This window comes from Bos mutus, chromosome 3 (assembly GCF_027580195.1).
Source record: "Bos mutus isolate GX-2022 chromosome 3, NWIPB_WYAK_1.1, whole genome shotgun sequence".
NCBI lineage: Eukaryota > Metazoa > Chordata > Mammalia > Artiodactyla > Bovidae > Bos > Bos mutus.
In genome coordinates, this window is record NC_091619.1 from 3,601,423 (window position 1) to 3,624,896 (window position 23,474).

Consider the following 23,474-nt stretch of genomic DNA (forward strand, 5'->3'; position numbering starts at 1 on the left):
AAGAATTTTCCTTATCTGAGGTTGATGATAATTTCATATACTTATTAGATGTTTGTGTTTATTCTGTGAATTGCCTGTTCATTTCACTGACTTATTGAAGAAAGCTTCTTCATTTATCTTTTAAAATTTTTATGCAATATTTTTGCTTTTAAAAATACAATTGACGACTTCCCTGGTAGTTCAGTGATAAAGAATATACCTTCTAATGCAGGGGATGCAGTTTGATCCCTGGTTGGCAATCTAAGATCCCACATGCTGTGGGGAGCTAAGCTGCTGTACTGCAACTGAGACCTGAAGCAGCCAAATAAATGCATAAGAGTAAAATAAAATAATACAGTTGATTTTAAGTAAAACAAAAATGTTTCTGTTCTGCTTTTGTTCAACTGCAATAATTTTATCAAATAAATGCCTCAGTTTGTGGCACATTGAATAATTTGTCCATGCCCCACTTTTTGTTGCGCCCTCTTTCCCCATCCTTGACCCTATTTTCCTTGCCACCCCTCCCACAGGAATCTACTCATTTACTTAGTGCATGTCTTTGAATCTCCCTTTCATCCCCTTATTGATGCATGAGTGTATCCATGATCAGTGCATTACATTATTTGCATGTTTCTATATTTCAGGACAATATTGTGATGTATAATATATCTTATTTTTTTATTTTTACTGAACATTGTGTTTTAAAATCCTATTCTGCTTTTCCTGTGAGATGGAATCTAAAGCTCAATATATGGGCTTCAGAAAGTGAAGAGGAACTAAAAAGCCTCTTGATGAAGGTGAAAGTGGAGAGTGAAAAAGTTGGCTTAAAGCTCAACATTCAGAAAACGAAGATCATGGCATCTGGTCCCATCAGTTCATGGGAAATAGATGGGGAAACAGTGGAAACAGTGTCAGACTTTATTTTTCTGGGCTCCAAAATCCCTGCAGATGGTGACTGCAGCCATGAAATTAAAAGACGCTTACTCCTTGGAAGGAAAGTTGTGACCGACCTAGATAGCATATTCAAAAGCAGAGACATTACTTTGCCAACAAAGGTTCATCTAGTCAAGGCTATGGTTTTTTCTGTGGTCATGTATGGATGTGAGAGTTGGACTGTGAAGAAGGCTGAGTGCTGAAGAATGATGCTTTTGAACTGTGGTGTTGGAGAAGACTCTTGAGAGTCCCTTGGACTGCAAGGAGATCCAACCAGTCCATTCTGAAGGAGATCGGCCCTGGGATTTCTTTGGAAGGAATGATGCTAAAGCTGAAACTCCAGTACTTTGGCTACCTCATGCGAAGAGTTGACTCATTGGAAAAGACTCTGATTCTGGGAGGGATTGGGGGCAAGAGGAGAAGGGGACGACAGAGGATGAGATGGCTGGATGGCATCACTGACTCGATGGACGAGTCTGAGTGAACTCCGGGAGTTGGTGATGGACAGGGAGGCCTGGCATGCTGCGATTCATGGGGTCACAAAGAGTCGGACATGACTGAGTGACTGATCTGTTCTGATCTGATGGCTCAGTACTAAAAAAATCTGCCTGCAGTGCAGGTGATGCAGGAGACACAGGTTCGATCCCTGGTCAGGAAAAGCCCCTGGAGGAGGGCATGGCAACCCACTCCAGTATTCTTGCCTGGAGAATCCCATGGACAGAGGAGCCAGGCAGGCTACTGTCCACAGGGTTGCAGAGAGTCTAACACGACTGAAGTAACTGAACATATGTTGAACTAGTTCTTTTTTTATCTGCATATGCCATATGCATATTCTATTGATACCATGTATTCATTATATAAGATCTTCCCCCAGTTTTTTCCTGCAATGGATATCCTTAAATATATCAGTTTATTTATCCTTTGCAAGGTCATTTTTGGTGATTATATCCCTAGGAATGGAACTGGGTTATAGAGTACACACATATTTAATTTTATGAGACACCTCTAAACTGTACTATAAGACGTATCAATGCACCTTCACACCAGCAGCTTGTGATGGTCTCTAATTCCTACCACCTCAGCAGCAAGTGACATTATTCTGCTTGTAAGTTTTGCTGTTCAGGTAGAGGTAAAGTGGTAAGTATTGTTTTACTGTTTTGTTTGATTGTTGGGGATTGTCTAATTGATTGTAGGATTATAGGGTTGTAAAATCTATGGAATTATAGATACTATTTTGCCATGCAAAACATTTTTATTTAGTCAAATTTATAGTTGTTTTCTTTTATGGACTCTGTATTTAAGCCTTGGCCTTCCCTGCTCCAAGATCATAAGATAAAAAAGAAACTCCATGGCTTCCTTCTAGTATTTATAATTATTGTTTTAGTGTTGCTGCTGTTTACCTTTGGCCCTTTGATCTACCTGCATTTCATTAGATATAAGAAATGAGATAGTAATCCAATTTTGCTTTTTCCCAATGATTAGCTAATTATCCCAATGCCATTTATTGAACAATCCATCTTTTTTTTTAAAGAGCAATTTTATTTATACCTTTGCAATATTTTTATGTATCACTTCTTTTTTTAATTTTGAGAATTATTTTTATAATCTGGATAAATTCTTTATCAAATATGTGATTTGCAAATACTTCCCCTGAGTCTGTGACTTATCTTTTCACCTATTAGATGTGTCTTTTGAAAGCACAAGTTCTTATATTTTGGTAAAGTCCAATTTATCATTTTGTATCTTTTAAGGACCATGTTTTGAATGTCATATCTAAGAGCTTTTTTCCCATCCAAATGTCACAAAGATTTTCTCTTACATTTTCTCTGGAAGTTTTATGTTTTACATTTAGTTTTGTGATCAACTTTGAATTAATTTTTATGTATGATGCAAGATATGGATTGATGTTCTTTTCCTGGATATGTAGATACCCAAATGCTCTATATTAGAAAGACTATCCTCTGCATGTTTATCAACGATCAGTTGATCATATGTATGTGATCTATTTATGAACTCCTTATTTTGTTCCACTGATCTATTTATCTTTTTTTGCCTATGCTCTACTGTCTTGATTACTGTAGCTTTATAATAAATATTGAATTTATATAATATAAATTGCTCAAATTCATTCTTCTTTTTCAAAGTTGTTTTGACTCTTCCAAGTACTTTGCATTTCTATATCATGTTTAGAATCATATTGTCAGTTTATATTAAAAAAAGATTGCTATGATTTTGTTTGGGGTAGCATTGAATATTTAGATAAGTTTTGAGAGAACTGAAATGTTAACAACAGTGAGTCTTCTGACCCATAAACAGTGTTTATCTTCCCATTTATTTAGGTCATCTTTAATTCATCTGAGCAATGTCTTCTAGTTTTCAGTACACATCTTTTCTCAGACTTATCTTAAATATTTTATATTGTTTAATGATGTTATAGATTATAATTTTAATTTTTTGAGTGTTCTTTGCTAATGTTATGGGCTAAATTGTATCTCGCCCAAGAGTTATGTAAAAATTCTAACCCCCAGTTCCTATGAATGTGAACTTCTTTGGAAATAGACTCTCTACAGATGTAATTAGAGTTAAGATGAGGTCATACTTATTAAGTAGGGTGGGTCCTTAATCCAATATGGTTGGTGTCCTTATAAAAAGAGGGAAATTTGGACACAAACATACAGAGAGGGAAGATAATGTAAAAATCCACAGGGAACAGATGGCTATGTGAAAACAGAGGTAGAGATTGGAGTGATGCATTTATGAGCCAAGGAACCCATGGCTTGCCAGAAAACAACAGAAGCTAAAAAAGGCAAGGAAGGATTCTCTCCCAGATCCTTCAGAGGAGACATGGATGTGTCAACCACTTGATATCAGACCTCTAGCTTCCAGAACTGAGTTGTTGTTCAGCTGCTAAGTGAAGTGAAGTTGCTCAGTCGTATCCGACTCTTTGCGACCCCATGGACACCAGGCTCCTCCGTCCATGGGATTTTCTAGGCAAGAGTACTGGAGTGGGTTGCCATTTCCTTCTCCAGGGATTCTTCCTGACCCAGAGATCGAACCCAGATCGCCCGCTTTGTAGACAGACGCTTTACAGTCTGAGCCACCAGGGAAGTATTCAGCTGTTAAGTCACGTCCAATTCTTTGCTACCCCATGGACTGCAGCATGCCAGGCTTCCCTGTCCTTCATTATCTCCCAGAGTTTGCTTAAACTCATGTCCACTGAGTCAGTGATGCCATCCAACCATCTCATCCTCTCTCACCCCCTTCTCCTCTGGCCTTCAATCTTTCCCAGCATCAGGGTCTTTTCCAATGAATAGTCTTGTCACATCAGGTGCTCAAAGTATTGGAGCTTTGGCATCAGTCCTTCCAATGAATATTCAGGGTTGATTTCCTTTAGGATGGACTGGTTGGATCTCCTTGCAGTCCAAGGGACTCTCAAGAGTCTTCTCCAGCACCACATTTGAAAGCATCAATTCTTTGGTGCTCAGTCTTCTTAATGGTCCACCTCTCACATCTGTAAATGACTACTGGAGAAACCATAGCTTTGATTATATGAACCTTTGTCAGCAAAGTGATATCTCTGCTTTTTAATATGCTGTCTAGGTTTGTCAACAGCTTTCCTTCCAAGGAACAAGCTTCTTTTAATTTCGTGGCTGCAGTCACCATCCACAGTGATTTTCAGTTCAGTTGCTCAGTCGTGTCCGACTCTGTGACCCCGTGAATCGCAGCACGCCAGGCCTCCCTATCCATCACCAACTCCTGGAGTTCACTCAAACTCACATCCATTGAGTCGGTGATGCCATCCAGCCATCTCATCCTCTGTCATTCCCTTTTCCTCCTGCCCCCAATCCCTCCCAGTATCAGAGTCTTTTCCAATGAGTCAACTCTTCACATGAGTTGGCCAAAGTACTGGAGTTTCAGCTTTAGCATCATTCCTTCCAAAGAACACCCAGGCCTGATCTACTTTAGAATGGACTGGTTGGATCTCCTTGCAGTCCAAGGGACTCTCAAGAGTCTTCTCCAACACCACAGTTCAAAAGCATCAATTCTTCAGCACTCAGCTTTCTTCACAGTCCAACTCTCGCATCCATACATGACCACTGGAAAAACTATAGCATTGACTAGATGGACCTTTGTTGGCAAAGTAATGTCTCTGCTTTTCAATATGCTATCTAGGTTGGTCATAACTTTTCTTCCAAGGAGCAAGCGTTTTTTAATTTCATGGCTACAGTCACCATCTGCAGGGATTTTGGAGCCCCCCAAAATAAAGTCTGACACTGTTTCCACTGTTTCCCCATCTATTTCCCATGAAGTGATGGGACCAGATGCCATGATCTTCGTTTTCTGAATGTTGAGCTTTAAGCCAACTTTTTCACTCTTCTCTTTCCCTTTCATCAAGAGGCTTTTTAGTTCCTCTTCACTTTCTGCCATAAGGGTGGTGTTATCTGCATATCTGAGGTTATTGATATTTCTCCCAGCAATCTTGATTCCAGCTTGTGCTTCTTCCAGCCCAGCGTTTCTCATGATGTGCGCTGCATATAAGTTAAATAAGCAGGGTGACAATATACAGCCTTGACGTACTCCTTTTCCTATTTGGAACCAGTCTGTTGTTCCATGTCCAGTTCTAACTGTTGCTTCCTGAACTGCATATAGGTTTCTCAAGAGGCAGGTCAGGTGGTATTCCCATCTCTTGAAGAATTTTCCAGTTTATTGTGATCCACAGAGTCAAAGTCTTTGGCATAGCCAATAAAGCAGAAATAGATGTTTTTCTGGAACTCTTTTGCTTTTTCCATGATCCAGCAGATGTTGGCAATTTGATCTCTGGTTCCTCTGCCTTTTCTAAAACCAGCTTGAACATCTGGAAGTTCATGGTTCACATATTGCTGAAGCCTGGCTTGGAGAATTTTGAGCATTACTTTACTAGCATGTGAGATGAGTGCAATCATGCGGTAGTTTGAGCATTCTTTGGCATTGCCTTTCTTTGGGACTGGAATGAAAACTGACCTTTTCCAGTCCTGTGGCCACTGCTGAGTTTTCCAAATTTGCTGGCATATTGAGTGCAGCACTTTTACAGCATCATCTTTCAGGATTTGAAAGAGCTCAACTGGAATTCCATCACCTCCACTGGCTTTGTTTGTAGTGATGCTTTCTAAGGCCCACTTGACTTCACATTCCAGGATGTCTGGCTCAGGGTGAGTGATCATACCATTGTGATTATCTTGGTCGTGAAGATCTTTTTTGTACAGTTCTTCTGTGTATTCTTGCCACCTCTTCTTAATATCTTCTGCTTCTGTTAGGTCCATACCATTTCTGTCCTTTAGCAAGCCCATTTTTACATGAAACGTTCCCTTGGTATCCTAATTTTCTTGAAGAGATCTCTAGTCTTTCCCATTCTGTTGTTTTCCTCTATTTCTTTGCATTGATCGCTGAGGAAGGCTTTCTTATCTCTCCTTGCTATTCTTTGGAACTCTGCATTCAGATGCTTATATCTTTCCTTTTCTCCTTTACTTTTTGCTTCTCTTCTTTTCACAGCTATTTTTACGTCCTCCCCAGACAGCCATTTTGCTTTTTTGCATTTGTTTTCCATGGGGATGGTCTTGATCCCTGTCTCCTGTACACTGTCACAAACCTCCATCCATAGTTCATCAGGCACTCTATCTATCACGTCTAGTCCCTTATATCTATTTCTCACTTCCATTGTATAATCATAAGGGATTTGATTTAGGTCATACCTGAATGGTCTAGTGGTTTTCCCTACTTTCTTCAATTTAAGTCTGAATTTGGCAATAAGGAGCTCATGATCTGAGCCACAGTGAGCTCCCGGTCTTGTTTTTGCTGACTGTATAGAGCTTCTCCATCTTTGAGCCCAAGAAAATAAAATCTGTCATTGCTTCCACTTTTTCCCCTTCTATTGTCATGAGAAGAGAGTTCCAAAGAATAGCAAGGAGAGATAAGAAGGGACTTCCCTGGTGGCTCAGATGGTAAAGCGTCTGTCTACAATGTGAGAGACCTGGGTTAGATCCCTGGGTTGGGAAGATTCCCTGGAGAAGGAAATGGTAACCCAGTCCAGTACTCTTGCCTTGAAAATCCCACGGATGGAGGAGCTTGGTGCAGACTACTATCCATGGGGTCGCAAAGAGTCGGGCACGACTGAGCAACTTCACTTTCACTTTTCACTTTCTTAAATGAACTATGCAAAGAAATAGAGAAAAACAGTAGAGCGGGAAAGACTAGAGATCTCTTCAAGATAATTGGAGATATCTAGGGAACATTTCATGCAAGGATGGGAATGATAAAGGACAGAAACAGTAAGGATCTAATGGAAGCAGAAGAGATTAAGAAGAGGTGGCAAGAATACACAGAAGAACTATACAAAAGAGATCTTAATGACCCAGATAACCACGATGGTGTGGTTACTTACCTAAAACCAAACGTCCTGGAGTGTGAAGTCAAGTGGACCTTATGAAACACCACTAGGAACAAAGTTAGTGGAGGTGATGGAATAACAGCTGAGCTATTTCAAATCCTAAAAGATGATGCTGTTAAAGTGCTATACTCAATAGGCCAGCAAATTTGGAAAACTCAGCAGTGGCCACAGGACAGGAAAAGTCAGTTTTCATTCCAATCCCAAAGAAAGGAAAGGCCAAAGAATGTTCAAACTACCGCACAATTGCACTCATCTCACATGCTAGTAACATTATGCTCAAAATCCTTCAAGCTAAGCTTCAGCAGTACATGAATCAAGAACTTCCCGATGTACTACCTGGATTTAGAAAAGACAGAGGAACCAGAGATCGAATCGCCAACATTCATTGGATCATCAAAAAAGCAAGAGAGTTCCAGAAAAACATCTACTTCTGCTTCATTGACTATGCTAAACCCTTTGATTGTGTGGATCACAACAAACTGGGGAGGATTCTTAAAGGGACAGGCATACTAGACCACCTTACCTGCCTCCTGAGAAACCTGTGTGCAGGTCAAGAAACAACAGTTAGAACTGGACATGGAACAATCAACTGGTTCAAAATTGAGAAAGGAGTATGACAAGGCTGTATATTGTCACCCCGCTTATTTAACTCATATGCAGAGTACATCATGTGAAATGCAGGCTGGGTGAAGCACAAGCTGTAATTAAGATTGGCAGGAGAAATATCAACAATTTCAGACATGCAGATGATACCACTCTAATGGCAGAAAGTGAAGAGGAACTAAAGAGCCTCTTGATGAAAATGAAAGAGAGTTAAAAAGCTGGCTTAAAACTCAACATTCAAAAAATGAAGATCGTGGCATCCAGTTTCATGGCAAATAGATGGGGATAACGTGGAAATAGTGACAGATTTTATTTTCTTGGGCTCCAAAATCACCGCAGATGGTGACTACAGCCATAAAATTAAGATGCTTGCTTCTTGGAAGAAAAGCTATGACAAACCTAAACAGTGTATTAAAAAGCAGAGACATTGCTTTGATGACAAAGTTTTGTATAGTCAAAGCTATAGTTTTTCCAGTAGTCATGTACGGATGTGAGAATTGGACCATAAAGAAAGCTAAGCGCCAAAGAATTGATGCTTTTGAATCGTGGGGTTGGAGAAGGATTTCGAGAGTCCCTTGGACTGCAAGATCCAACCAGTCAATCCTAAAGGAAATCAACCCTGAATATTCATTGGAAGGACTGATGCTGAAGCTGAAGCTCCAGTACATTGGCCATCTGAGGTGAAGAGACGACTCATTGGAAAAGACCCTGATGCTGGGAAAGATTGAAGGCCAGGGGAGAAGTGGGTGAGAGGATGAGATGGTTGGATGGCATCACTGACTCAATGGACATAAATTTGAGCAAGCTCCGAGATGGTGAAGGACAGGGAAGCCTGGTGTGCTGCATTTCATGGGATCACAAAGAGTGGGAAACGACTTAGTAATTGAACACCAACATCTGCATATCTGAGGTTTTTGCTATTTCTCCTGGCAATCTTGACTGTAGCTTGTTTTTCATTCAGTCCGGCATTTCACATGATGTACTCTGCATATGACTTAAATAAGCAGGGTGACAATATACAGCCGTGTCATACTCCTTTCTCAATTTTGAACCAGTTGATTGTTCCATGTCCAGTTCTAACTGTTGTTTCTTGACCTGCACACAGGTTTCTCAGGAGGCAGGTAAGGTGGTCTAGTATGCCTGTCCCTTTAAGAATCCTCCCCAGTTTGTTGTGATCCACACAATCAAAGGGTTTAGCATAGTCAATGAAGCAGAAGTAGATGTTTTTCTGGAACTCTCTTGCTTTTTTGATGATCCAATGAATGTTGGCGATTCGATCTCTGGTTCCTCTGTCTTTTCTAAATCCAGGTAGTACATCGGGAAGTTCTTGATTCATGTACTGCTGAAGCTTAGCTTGAAGGATTTTGAGCATAATGTTACTAGCATGTGAGATGAGTGCAATTGTGCGGTAGTTTGAACATTCTTTGGCCTTTCCTTTCTTTGGGATTGGAATGAAAACTGACTTTTCCTGTCCTGTGGCCACTGCTGAGTTTTCCAAATTTGCTGGCCTATTGAGTATAGCACTTTAACAGCATCATCTTTTAGGATTTGAAATAGCTCAGCTGTTATTCCATCACCTCCACTAACTTTGTTCCTAGTGATGTTTTATAAGGCCCACTTGACTTCACACGCCAGGATGTTTGATTTTAGGTGAGTAACCATACTATCATGGTTATCTGGGTCATTAAGATCTTTTTTGTATAGTTCTGTGTATTCTTGCCACCTCTTCTTAATCTCTTCTGCTTCCATTAGATCCTTACTGTTTCTGTCCCTTATCATTCCCATCCTTGCATGAAATGTTCCCTCAGTTCAGTTCAGTTGTTCAGTCGTGTCCAACTCTTTGAGACCCCATGTATCGCAGCATGCCAGGCCTCCCTGTCCATCACCAACTCCTGGAGTTCACCCAGACTCACGTCCATCGAGTCAGTGATGCCATCCAGCCATCTTATCCTCTGTCGTCCCCTTCTCCTCCTGCCCCCAATCCCTCCCAGCATCAGAGTCTTTTCCAATGAGTCAACACTTTGCATGAGTTGGCCAAAGTACTGGAGTTTCAGCTTCAGCATCATTCCCTCCAAAGAAATCCCAGGGCTGATCTATCTCCAATTATCTTGAAGAGATCTCTAGTCTTTCCCACTCTATTGTTTTTCTCTATTTCTTTGCATTGTTCATTGGTGGCTCAGATGGTAAAGCGTCTCGCTTACAATGCCAGAGACCTGGGTTCAATCCCTGGGTCGGGAAGATACTCTGGAGAGGGGAATGGCAACCCACTCTAGTACTCTTGCCTGGAAAATCCCTTGGATGGAGGAGCCTGGTAGGCTACAGTCCTTGGGGTCACAAAGAGTTAGACACGACTGAGTGACTTCACTTCCACTTCACTTCTTCTTTTCTCTCCTTGCTATTTTCTGGAACTCAGCATTTAGTTGGATAATCCTTCCCTTTGCCCATTGCCTTTGGCTTCTCTTCTTTTCTCACCTGTTCGTATGAAGTGAAGTGAGTCGCTCAGTCATGTCTGACTCTTTTCAACCCCATGAACTGTAGCCTACCAGGCTCCTTGGTCCATGGGATTTTCCAGGCATGAATACCGGAGTTGGTTGCCATTTCCTTCTCCAGGGGATCTTCCTGACCCAGGGATCAAACCCAGGTCTCCTGCATTGTAGGCAGACGCTTTACCATCTGAGCTTCCAGAGAAGCTTCAATCTCACTCAGCTGTTTCTAAAGGCTCCTCAAACAATTACTTTGCCTTGCATTTCTTTTTCTTGGAGATAGTTTTGGTTACTCCTCCTGTACAGTGTTATGAACTTCTGTCCATAGCTCTTCAGGCACTCTGTGTACCAGATCTAATCCCTTCAGTCTACTGGTTACCTCCACCATATAATCATAAGGGATTTGAGAACTGTGAGATAATACATTTCTGCTGTTTGAAACCATCTCAGTTTGTGATATTTTGTTGTTTTGACAGCTTTAGGAAATTCATATAGCTAGTATTCAGAAATGTAATTTATTTTTGCATATTGATTTTATATATTGAAAACTTGCTAAACTTAGTTATTAGTTCTAATAACTTTTTTAAAAGATTTCATTGAATTTTCTTTAAAGATGATTATGTAAGGCAATGCAACCCATTCCAGTACTCTTGCCTGGAAAATCCCACGGACAGAAGAGCCTGGTAGGCTGCAGTCCATGCGGTCGCGAAGAGTCGGACATGACTGAGCGCCTTCACTTTCACTTTTCCCTCTCATGCATTGGAGAAGGAAATGGCAACCCCCTCGAGTGTTCTTGCCTGGAGAATCCCAGGGACGGGGGAGCCTGGTGGGCTGCCATCTGTGGGGTCGCACAGAGTCGGACACGACTGAAGCGACTTAGCAGCAGCAGGAAAAATTATTCATTTATTTATTCCTTTATTTATTGACTGGGCTAGGTCTTCATTGCTGTGTATGGGCTTTTCTCTAGTTTCAAGGAGTGGCGGCTCCTCTCCGCTTGCAGTGCGTGGGTTTCTCATTGCAGTGACTTCTCTTACTGCAGAGCATGGGCTCCAGGTGTGTGGGTTTCAGCAGTTGTGACACATAGGCTCAGTAGTTGTGGCACACGGCTTAGTTGCCCCACGGCATGTGGGATCTTCCCAGACCAGGGATCAGACCTGTGCCCCCTGTACTGGCAGGCAAATTCTTAACCACTGGACTATCAGGGAAGTCTGATTATGTTGTTTCTGAATAAAGACAATCTTACTTCTTCCTTTCCAATCTTTCCAATGCTTTTTTTTTTTTTTTTCACATATTACACTGGCTAGAACCTCCAGCATAATGTTGAGCAAAAGTGGGGAGAACGTACATCCTTGCCTTTTTCCTGATCTTAAGAGAACCAATCTTTGAATATGATGTTACCCATAATTTTTTGTAGATGCCCACTATTATCACTCCAAATTTATTAAAGGTTTTTTGAAATTAAAAATTGATATTGAATTTTTGTCAAATGTTTTTTTGATAGATATTGAGATGACCATGTATTCCCTTTGCCTCCTTTTTAATCTTTTAAAATGTTTTCAATGTCTCAAACGTTAAATCCACCTAGAATTTTTTGGTCCGGATGTATTATCCTTTTTACATGATGTGGTATGTGACTTGCTAAAATTTTGTTAAGGATTCTTTAACTATTTTATATTGGATATTTGTCTGTAGTTTCCTTGTAATTTCTTTGTCTTATTCCAGTGTCAGAGTAATGCTGGCTTTATATAATGACTTGGTAAGTATTCCCTGTGTTCTACTTTTCTGGAAGAGCTTGTATAAAATTGATATTGTTTCTTTTTGAAATATTTGGTAAAAGTCACCAGTAAAGCCATTTACACCTGGTGTTTTCTTTGTGGGAAGGTTTTTAACTACAATTTAATTTCTTTAATAGTTACAGGGTGGTTCAGATAATCTATTTCTTCTTGAGTGAGTTTGACATATTGGTACTTTCAAGAGACTTTTACATTCATCTAAACTGTCACATTTATCGGCGTAGAGCCACCTTCATACTTATTTTCTAATATCCTTTTAACACCTTTAGAATCTGCAGTGATGTCATCTCTTTCATTACTGATATTAGTCATTTGTATTTTTTTTTCCCTTGTTTTTCTGATCAGTCTGGCAGATTTATCTCTTTTGCCTATCTTCTCAGAGAACGAGCTGTTGGTTTCATTGATTTTCTCTGTTAATTTCCTATTTCGTTGATTTCTGCTTGGTTTTTATTATTTCCTTTCTTTCACTTACTTGGGGCTTAACTTGCACTCTTCACCTAATTTTGTAGAGTGGAAGCTGGTATCTTTGACTTGAGGATATTTCCTTTTCTATTAGTAGGCTGATAAAGCTATAAATTCCCTTTCAGTACTGCTTTAGATACATCCCACAGATTTGATTATGTTTGTGTTCCTATTTTCATTCAGTTCAAAAACTTTAATTTCTCTTTTGATTTCTTATTTTATCCATGAATTACTTAGAAATGTGTTACTTAGTTTCCAAATATTTCAAGATTTTCCAGCTATCTTTCTATTATTGATATATAATTTAATACTACTCTGGACAGAGAATATATTTTGTACCATCTGATTCCTTTTAAATTTATCAAGCCTATTTTTATGACCCAAGATATGGTCTATCTTTGACAGTCTTCCATGTCACTTGAGAAAGAAGTGTATTCTGTTGTTGTTGAGTGGAATGGTCTATAAATGTCAATTAGGTCAAGTGAGTTGATAGTGGTGGTCAAGTCCTTTATATCTTTATTGATTTTCTGTCTTCTTGTCTTATGAGTTGAGAGATGTTTATTGACATTTCTGATTATAACTGTGTCAATTTCTCATTGTGGTTCTATCAGTTTTTGCTTCATGTACTTATTTCTGTTACTAGGCATACACATGATTAGAATTATTATGTCTTCTTGATAAATTGACTTATTATTAAAAAATGATCCTCTTTATTTCTATTAATACCTTTGCCTTGGAATCTACTTTGCTGCTAAGTCGCTTCAGTCGTGTCCGACTCTGTGCGACCCCATAGACGGCAGCCCACCAGGCTCCCCTGTCCCTGGGATTCTCCAGGCAAGAACACTGGAGTGGGTTGCCATTTCCTTCTCCAATGCATGAAAGGGAAAAGGGAAAGTGAAGTCGCTCAGTCATGTCTGACTCTTAGTGACCTCATGGACTGCAGCCTACCAGGCTCCTCTGTCCATGGGATTTTCCAGGCAAGAGTACTGGAGTGGGTTGCCATGGAATCTACTTTAGCACAGTAGCACAGTATTAATATAGTAACTCCAACTCTATTTTGATTAGTGTTAGCATGGCATATATTTTCCCATCCTTTTACCTTTAACCTATTCATAACTTTATATTTAAAGGTGTTTCTTGTAGGCAGTATATAGTTTAATATCACTCTTTATAATTCAATCTGACAAATGCTGCCTTTTAATAGGTGTGTTTAGACCATTTACATTTAATATGATTATTGATATAGCTAGGTTTAAATTCTCCATCTCGCTATTTGTCATGTATTTGTGATGTCTTTCCTTGGTTTCTTTCTCTCTCTTTTTCTGCCCTTTTCTCAATAAGACAACTGAAATTCAAAATAGAAAATATGGTAAGAGAAGTTCAGAGAAAAATTTAAGATTTTAGAGAGGGGAGAGATTAAATTGATCACATTGGTGGTGTCAGGAATAACTTAACAGAGAAAACAGTGCCTGAATTGGACCTTGAAATATTTTGGATAAGGGTGAATGTAGTGTAAGGTATGTGGGATGAACAAAGGGGATGGAGGCAGGAAAGTATGCATCTGGTTCGGGGAAAAATAGATCATCCAGATGGCCTGAGGAAGAGTGGGGGGAGTAGATGTGGAAGGTACTTGTGCTGTTGCCAGCTTCCTATAGATATCCCCACCCTGATGGCCTGCAGACATTTAAGACACCTGTCAAATGAGACACCTTATCTACCCTTCAAACCTACTCTCTCAGCAGCTCCTACTTTGATGTGTGGCATCACCATCTTCCTTAACATCTATACCAGAAACCTGAGTCATCTTAAATGCTTCCTCTTTTCTCAGCTCTGTGCATCCCACCTGCAGGTCACATCTGAAAGCTGGACTTTCATTTCTATTCCCCTACTCTTGCAGCCTGCTTGTTCTGTCTCACTTCTCAACTACTGCATTAGTCTTCCACCGGTCTCTCCATTTCTAGATTCTTCTTCCTTCCAGTCATCCTTCACTCAACCACTAACTTCCTGAATCCCCTGAAAATGGATGTGAAATTCTACGTGCAATTTTTTTTTTTTTTTTGGAGAGAGCCTGTAGCTTTCACCAAACTCTCAAAGAGAGCATGGGTCCACAAAAAGCTAAGAGCCACTGCCTTGTAGCTTTATTTCACATGAAACAATGAATATTCAGTTAATATGGTACAGTTGACAGACTACTGAACAAGAAATCAGGACATTTAGTTTCCAGTTTTGGTATTGCCATTTAATTAGCTGTATGATTCTGGGACAATGAGTTACCTGCTCCACCCCTATTTCCTTATCTGTAAAATACAGAAAGATCCCTTTGACATCAAGCATTCTAGTTTATCTCCTCTCATACTCTTCTCCTTTCTGTTTCACTAGACAACATTTACTGCTGACTCTCACTTACTGAGCCAAGTTCTGGGTGTCGAAAGATACATTAAGCACTGCTTCTTTCACTCCAGAAGCTCACAGACCAGCAGGACAGAGAGAAAAGTAAATAGAAAATCACCATAGAAAAAAAAAAAGAAAATCACCATAGAATGTCATAAAATGCAGAGCTCTGGGAGTGTAAAGGAGGCTCTCTGGGGAAGGGAACATCTAATTCTGTTCAGGAAAGTTGAGGAGGAGTCAACGAGGAGACGTGGGGCATCCCTGAAGTCTCCAGTGGTAAAGAATCTGCCTGCCAATGCAGGAGATGTAGGAGACGTGGGTTTGATCCCTGGTTTGGAAGATTCCCCTGGAGAAGGAAATGGCAACCCACTCCAGGCTGTAAGCGTTGGACACAGCTGAGCACACGTGCACAAAAAGAAGACCAAAGCCGAGTCTTGAAGGACATACAGAATCTCTAGGCAGAGAGGAGGGGGATGAGATATCAGGCAAAAAAAACATGATGTAAAGGGAGTACTTTGTTTTAGTCGCGAAGACTTTTGTGATACCATGTAAAGGCAGAGGCAGTAACAAAGCCTCAAGCTGGTAGAACAACCAGTTGGTGGGTCTAGTTAGAAAATGTGCATGTTGCAAGTTTGAGATTTGAATACACAAGGAGCAATAGGAGATAAGGCTGGAGGAGGAGACTCAAGGTCCTTACACAGAGTGCCAAGAAGTTTTGACTTCATCTTGTGGGCAGTGGGGAGTCACTGAATTGTTTTAGGCAATGGAGGGGTAGACTGATTTCTCTTTCAGAAAAATCACACTGGCAACAGAGAGAAAGATAGAGTGGAAGGGAGTGATCCAAGTTTGGAAGTGAGAAAGGTCTGAATAAGCCAAAGGACTTGGGATAGGGGAGGGAAGATAATATGTTTCATTTAAACCTATTACATTTAGTGGACCCAAAGAATAGGCAAGTCAAAATGTCCTAGAAATATGAGCTTGATGTTCAGAAGAGAGATCTGGATTTAGGAACATCAATAAAAGACCCTGATGCTGGGAAGAATTAAAGGCAAAAGGAGAAGGGAGTGGCAGAGGATGAGATGGTTAAATAGCATCATCAGCTCAACGGACATGCATTTGAGCAAACTCCAGGAGATAGTGAAGGACAGGGAAGACTGCGGTGCTGTGTCCATTGGGTCACAAAGAGTTGGATACGACTTAGCGACTGAACAACATCAATAAATAAGTACTGACTGAAGCTAAGGGAGAGAATGACATTACTTCGGGAGAGCATTTAAGGTAAGGAGTCAAGGGGCCAAAGGCTGCATTCTTCGAAATATAGATATGTGAAATCAGGAAAAGGGGAGTTATTGAGAGGAAGGCTGGTTATAAGGAGCTGAAGAGTGAAGGATGGTGGTAAGGAACCTATTCTTTTTTTAAAAATTGTAATCGGAGGATATTTGCTTTACAGTATTGTGTGGGTTTCTACCATACAACACATGAATCAGCCGTAAGTGTACATACAGCCCCTCCCTCTTGAAAGTCGCTCTCACCTCGAATGCCATGCCACACTCTAGGCTGTGACACAGCACCAGGTTGAGCTCCCTGTGCTGTAAAGCAACTTCCCATTAACTATCTGTTTTACATATGATAATGTGTGTGTTTCAATGCTACTCTTTCAATTCATTCCATCCTCTCCTTCCCCCACTGTATCCACAATTCTGTTCTGGGTCTGCATCTCTATTCCTGCCCTGCAAGCAGGTTCATCAGTACGGTTTTTCTAGATTCCATATGCATGCATTATTAGTTTTTCCCTCTTTGACTTACTTCACTCTGTATAACAAGCTCTAGGTTTATCCACCTCACTAAAACTGACTCAAATTCGTTCCTTTTTATGACTAATATTCCATTGTATATATGTACTACATCTTTACCCATTCATCTGTTGATGAATATCTAAGTTGCTTCCTTATCCTAGCTATTATAAATAATGTTGCAATGAACACTGGGGCACATACATCTTTTTTGATTATGATTTTCTCAGGGTATAGGGCCAGTAGTGGGATTGCTGGGTTATATGGTAGTTTTATATGAAATAGAAAACTCTATTTAGTTTTATAAGAAATAGAGGAAAACAATAGAATGGGAAAGACTAGAGATCTCTTCAAGAAAATTAGAGACATGAAATGGGAATATTTCATGCAACCATGGGCACAATAAAGGACAGAAATGGTATGGACCTAACAGAAGCAGAGGATATTAAGAAGAGGTGGCAAGAACACACAGAAGAACTATACAAAAAAGACCTTCATGACCCAGATAACCATGATGATGTGATCACTCACCTAGAGCCAGACATCCTGGAATGTGAAGTCAAGTGGGCCTTAGGGTTAATCACTACGGACAAAGTTAGTGAAGGTGGTGGAATTCCAGTTGAGCTATTTCAAATCCTGAAAGATGATGCTGTGAAAGTGCTGCACTCAATATGCCAGCAAATTTGGAAAGCTCAGCAGTGGCCACAGGACTGGAAAAGGTTAGTTTTCATTCCAGTCCTAAAGAGGGGCAATGCCAAAGAGTGCTCAAACTACCGCACAATTGCATTCATCTCACATGCTAGTAAAGTAATGCTCAAAATTCTCCAAGCCAGGCTTCAATAGTACATGAACTGTGAACTTTCAGATGTTCAGGCTGGATTTAGAAAAGGCAGAGGAACCAGAGATTAAATCTCCAACATCCACTGGATTATCGAAAAAGCAAGAGAGTTCCAGAAAAACATCTCCTTCTGCTTTATTGATTACGCCAAAGCCTTTGACTGTGTGGATCACAACAAACTGTGGAAAATTCTTCAAGAGATGGGAATACCAGACCACCTGACCTGCCTCCTGAGAAATCTGTATGCAGGTCAGGAAGCAACAGTTAGAACTGGACATGAAACAACAGACTGGTTCCAAATCAGGAAAGGAATCCATCAAGGCTGTATACTGTCACCCTGCTTATTTAACTTATGTGCAGAGTACATCATGAGAAATACTGGGCTGGATGAGGCACAAGCTGGAATCAAGATTGCTGGCAGAAACATCAATAACCTCAGATAACGCAGATGACACCACCCTTATGGCATAAAGCAAAGAGGAACTGAAAAGCCTCTTGATGAAAGTGAAACAGGAGAGTGAAAAAGCTGACTTAAAACTCAACATTCAAAAAACTAAGATCATGGCATCCGGTCCCATCACTTCATGGCAAATAGATGGGGAAACAATGGAACCAGTGACAGACTATTTTCTTGAGCTCCAAAATTACTGCAGATGGTGACTGCAGCCATGAAATTAAAAGACACTTGCTCCTTGGAAGAAAAGCTCTGACCAACCCAGACAGCATATCAAAAAGCAGAGATATTACTTTGCCAACAGAGATCTGTCTAGTCAAAGCTATAGTTTTTCCAGTAGTCATGGATGGATGTGAGAGTTGGACTATAAAGAAAGCTGAGCGCCAAAGAATTGATGCTTTTGAACTGTGGTGTTGGAAAAGACTCTTGAGAGTCCCTTGGACAGCAATAAGATCCAACCAGTCCATCCTAAAGGAAATCAGTCCTGAGTATTCATTGGAAGAACTGATTCTGAAGCTGAAACTCCAATACTTTGGCCACCTGATGTGAAGAGCTGACTCCTTGGAAAAGATACTGATGCTGGGAAAGATTGAGGGCAGGAGGAGAAGGGGACGACAGAGCATGAGATGGTTGGATGGCATCACAGACTTGATGGACATGAGTTTGAGCAAGCTCCAGGAGTTGGTGATGGACAGGGAAGCCTGGTGTGCTACAGTCCATGGGGTTGCACAGTCGGATATGACTGAGTGACTGAACGGATGGTAGTTTTATTTCTAGTTTTTAAAGAAGTCTCCCACTGTTTTCCATAGTGGCTATATCAGTTTACATTCCCACCAATGTGCAAGAGAGGAACCTACTGTTTAGAGAACACTGGACGATGAGAAAATAAAAGAGAGGGCTGAAGCAAGAAGAGGCTGCAGAGTGGTGGGAGATGTTTTATTTTGCTACTAGAGTTGGAAGTTATAATAGATACAGGAGAGCCTGGGGATAAGAGTTGGAAATGGGAATGGACAGGACCTAATGAAATATGGAGGGGTTAGTCCTAGGCAAGGGAGGTGGGGGCATTCATTGTGCCAAGAAAGGAGGAAGAGTATCACAAAGAGTTTGATTTAGTGGTTCTCACATTAGTATTACTAAGGTAACTTACCTGGGACTTCCCTTATGGTCCAGTGGTTAAGGATCTGCCTGCCAATGCAGAAGACATGGGTTTAATCCCTGGTCTGGGAATATCCCACATGCCACGGGGCACCTAAACTATGCTTTACAACTACTGAAACCTAGCACCCTAGAGCCCTGTGCTCCGCAACAAGAGAAGCCACTGCAAAGAAAAGCCTGTACACCACAACCAGAGAAAGCCCTCGTGCAGCAACAAATATCCAGTGTAACACACACACAAAAGTGCTGATAGCTGGGCTACAACCTGGAAGTTTCTGGTTTAATTAGTCTGGCATGGGTCCTGGGTATTGGTATGTTTTCAGAGCTTCCCTGGTGATTAAAATCTGCAGTCACGGTTGAGAACCACTGGTTTAATTATAGGCAACTTTTAAAATTGGTGATAATAGGATGGGATCTGAGGAAGCTCACACTTGATAAAGACTGGACGAATAGGGACTAGTAAAGCTTGGGGATAGGTGAGGAACAGAGGGGCTTCTCATGTGGTGTTAGTGGTAGAGAACCCTCTGGCCAATGCAGGAGACAGAGACGTGGGCCAATCCCTGGACTGGGAAGATCCCCTGGAGCAGGGCATGGCAACCCACTTCAGTATTCTTGCCTGGAGAATCCTGTGGACAGAGGTGCCCGGCGGGCTATGGTCCATAGGGTTGCACAGACTCGGACACGACTGAAGTGAGTTAGCACACACATGTGCATGTGGAATAGAGAAAGAGAAGGAAAGTTAGAAGGGAAGGAAACTAGAACTAACTTAGTGACTTCTATGTGACATTCATGTGGCTATGAATGAGGTTTGGTCCTTGTTCTCAAAGAGATCAGGAGCTTATCTGAAAGAGACTCCTCACAGCAAACCTATTACATCTTACAGTTCTTAATCAAGTATGGGCTTTTTATTAGTTAGTTAGTTTGTTTGTTTCCTTTTTCACTGAAAGTGAAAAAAAATCCAGTTATTTCACAATACAAACTGGGTCTGGAAATACTATTGGAAGCACTGAGACTAGCCTTTCTAGGCAAGTGGGTGCTGGGGAGAAAGCACGAGATAACCTGGGAGATTGAACTGTCTCCAGTTTTATTAACAGGGTTAAAAAGATGGTGGTTCTGGTCCTGCATGGGGTACATTACTGGGGTTCCCTGTACCTGGGAGGTGGCTGATATTATTAATCACTGACATTGGAAACCTTTGATGGCTATTCTATAGGCTGTGAATTCCATATCTGGTCAAGATACTAAGGATTCCTCTTTCTAAGCAGTGAAGCTGGGGAAGGGCCCTACTTTTCACCAAAATTGAAGACCTAACCTTTGCCACTCTGGTACGGGCCCTTACTTCCAGGAACAGCTTCACCTGCACGGAAAGCACACACTTCTTCAGCGCTGACCCTTCCTTGGAGAGTGTCCACTGCCACGTCTTGAGCCCTTTGCATCTCTGTTGGAGACTCAAACTTCCAGGGTTCCGCGGGGGCCTGTGGTCGGCCTGCCCCAACCCTGCTGCCTCAGGCCCATGAGCTGGTAAGGAGTTGAAAGGATTATTACTGAGGACCCTGGCTTTTGTCTGGATGCTCCCTTCCTTAATCAAGATTCACCAGAGCACCAGGAATCCCCGAGACACATAAGAGAATGGGGACTTTTGGCTGGGCGTGGACTGGGGCACTCTGGCTTTGCTCGGGGGTTCCTTCTGTTACCTTATTAGTTCTATTTTATATGCAGAAGTTGAGGCTTGACGAAATTAAGAAACTTGCCCACGTGCTCCAAGTTAGGAGCTGTGCATTTGGAGTCCAGTCTGCTCCACTCTGTTGTCCTTCAGCCTCCTGACCTCCCTCGGTCACTGTAGGTTGACTTCTTTGGGAAATCCTGTCACCTCAACATTCTCCTCCCTGCTAAAGAATTAGACTAGTTCCCTTGGGCCCCAAGGTGCATGGGCCTCTTCTTTGGGTCTCCATTTCTTCATTCTGTGAATTAAGGATATGTGAAGTCCAGATGGGCTTCCATCCTAGGGGTTAGGGTGGAGGGCAGTTCAGAGCATAGATGCATGGGACACACACACACCAATCAGATTTAACGTCGGACCTCTCCTCTGTAATCCAGTGGTTTCGTTACAGAGCTAAAAGTGAAAGCCCCCAATATCATCCTCAGAGAGAGAAGAGGGATGGAACTTATTCCAGTTTGATGCCTGATTTCTGTTAATCCTGAAGCTTCATTTGTTGACATCCTGACTTAGGTTTCAAGCTTTAGGTGGGGAGAAACTACAGAGTTATCTGTAATTCTGGCACCAGAAGTCACGTTTCCCATTCTTTGGGCCCTTTTGAGGTCTGTGAAATGGGCTACCATCATGTTGAACACAGTTCACAGTAAACCTGCTGGATAGTCAGCCGGGGCTGTGGCAGCTAGGGCAAGCCTAACACTGTGTCAAATTACACACTTGCTGCCCAGCACGGGGGTGTGGGGGTGCTCTGCGCAGAGCCGGTAGTACCCTAAGCCTACCTCCCTTTATCCTTCCCCAGCTCTCCTGCCAGCTATCCCCCATACAACTGGTCATGGGCACCGCCAAGGCCCTGAGTGCAGCCCAGGGCCTGGCACGTGATAGGCACCCAGTACATGAGCACTCAGATGCATGCAGGGACTTGGGTACCTGAAACGATGAATCTGCACATTTCATGTAGTCTTGGTGCTGAGTCACTTGCTGACCTGTGATGTGGGAAAGAGGATGAAGAAAGGCAAGTGTTTGGGTGAAGAAGGGAAGTGTATCCTAAGGCTCTCTTAAGACCTAAAGAATGACATATTGGAATGGTCACAGTGCAGGGGACAAAGATGATTCTGTTCTCATCTTTGGTCAGGTTAGAATGGATGACCAAAGGGAATGAGATTAAGTCTCAAAAATTTTTTTCATCAGAGAGGAGAAAAATCCCCAAACAAGTCAGGTACAGAGTCTGGGAGTCTCCTACCCTGTGACTTTTAATCACAGGGTTGGGTGAGAAGGTATCAGGATTGGAAGCCAGAGGATGTTGAGAATGCGGAGAGACCTTGCCCTGCTGGAGAAGTGTGCAAAGGTGTTTTGAAGTATTACTATTCTAAGTAAGTGGAGAATTGCACACAATACTAATGATTTTGTAACAATACTTTTGTTTGCACTCACTCCAAGGGCTACATAGACTTCTCACAAACCCAGACTTTTATAATGGGGGTCAATCTCTTTGGGTTCAAAGCTATTATGACCCAACTTCATGAACCTAACTGGTTTCTTGGCGTACTCTAAGGCAGGAATGCCTGATTATGTTGGATACTGGTGATACCCTACAATCCTTGTGCAGTGCTATGAACTCCAGGATATGTGAAACCCCTGGGGACGAGAGCCTTGCCTGCTTGGGGTTAGGGACTCGACAGGCCAACGCATTTTTACACTTGGAGGTTTCCTGGGAGAAGGGCCTCTCTCCCCCGCCATCCAAACTCCCGGGCGCCCTCGTCGTCCCCCCCTCCCCCACTCCCCTAGGGCAGGGTTCCCTTTGTAATTAATCTCAACGCTCAAACCAGAGGGGAGGAAAAAAAGTGTTAATGAGAGAGCATCCCAGACTGACTGGGCGGTCGCCGCTCGCAGCTAGAACACCAAGTAATTAAATTATTTTGGGAAGGGGGATATGGTGGTGACAGTGTCAGAAAAACTCCTGTATGAATGGCAAGAAGGGAGCGTTTCTCGCCAGTAATTAAAATCAAGGATGACTTTCTCTTCTCGCAGCCCTCGGGGGGTAAAACTCAATCTTTCCACGTCCCAGATTCCACTGGATTTCGTGTAGCCGGGTCTGTGGCACGAAGAATTGAACATCGCCATCCCCGAGGGTCTGGGGGCTAGGTCTCCCGCAGGCGGGTAGAGGGAAACAGCCTCAGGAGGGGATGCGGGCTGGGCCCAGGCCAGGAATCGAGGCATCTCCCAGACCACCGTCCTGGGCCGGGGTCACAGCCCCGCTGCCGATTCCCAGGATCCTGGGGGGCCGCCGGGCATCTGGATGCGAAAGGCTGGGGGGGAGGCGGCGACTCGGGGAAGAGCGGGGCCGCAGACAATGGACGCGGCGGCGGGCGGGCCGGCGGCTGCGGGAACAGCCGGGAGGCGGCACCCGGGAGCGCGCGCTCCCCCGCCCCCTGCACCCCCTCGGCTCCCGTCC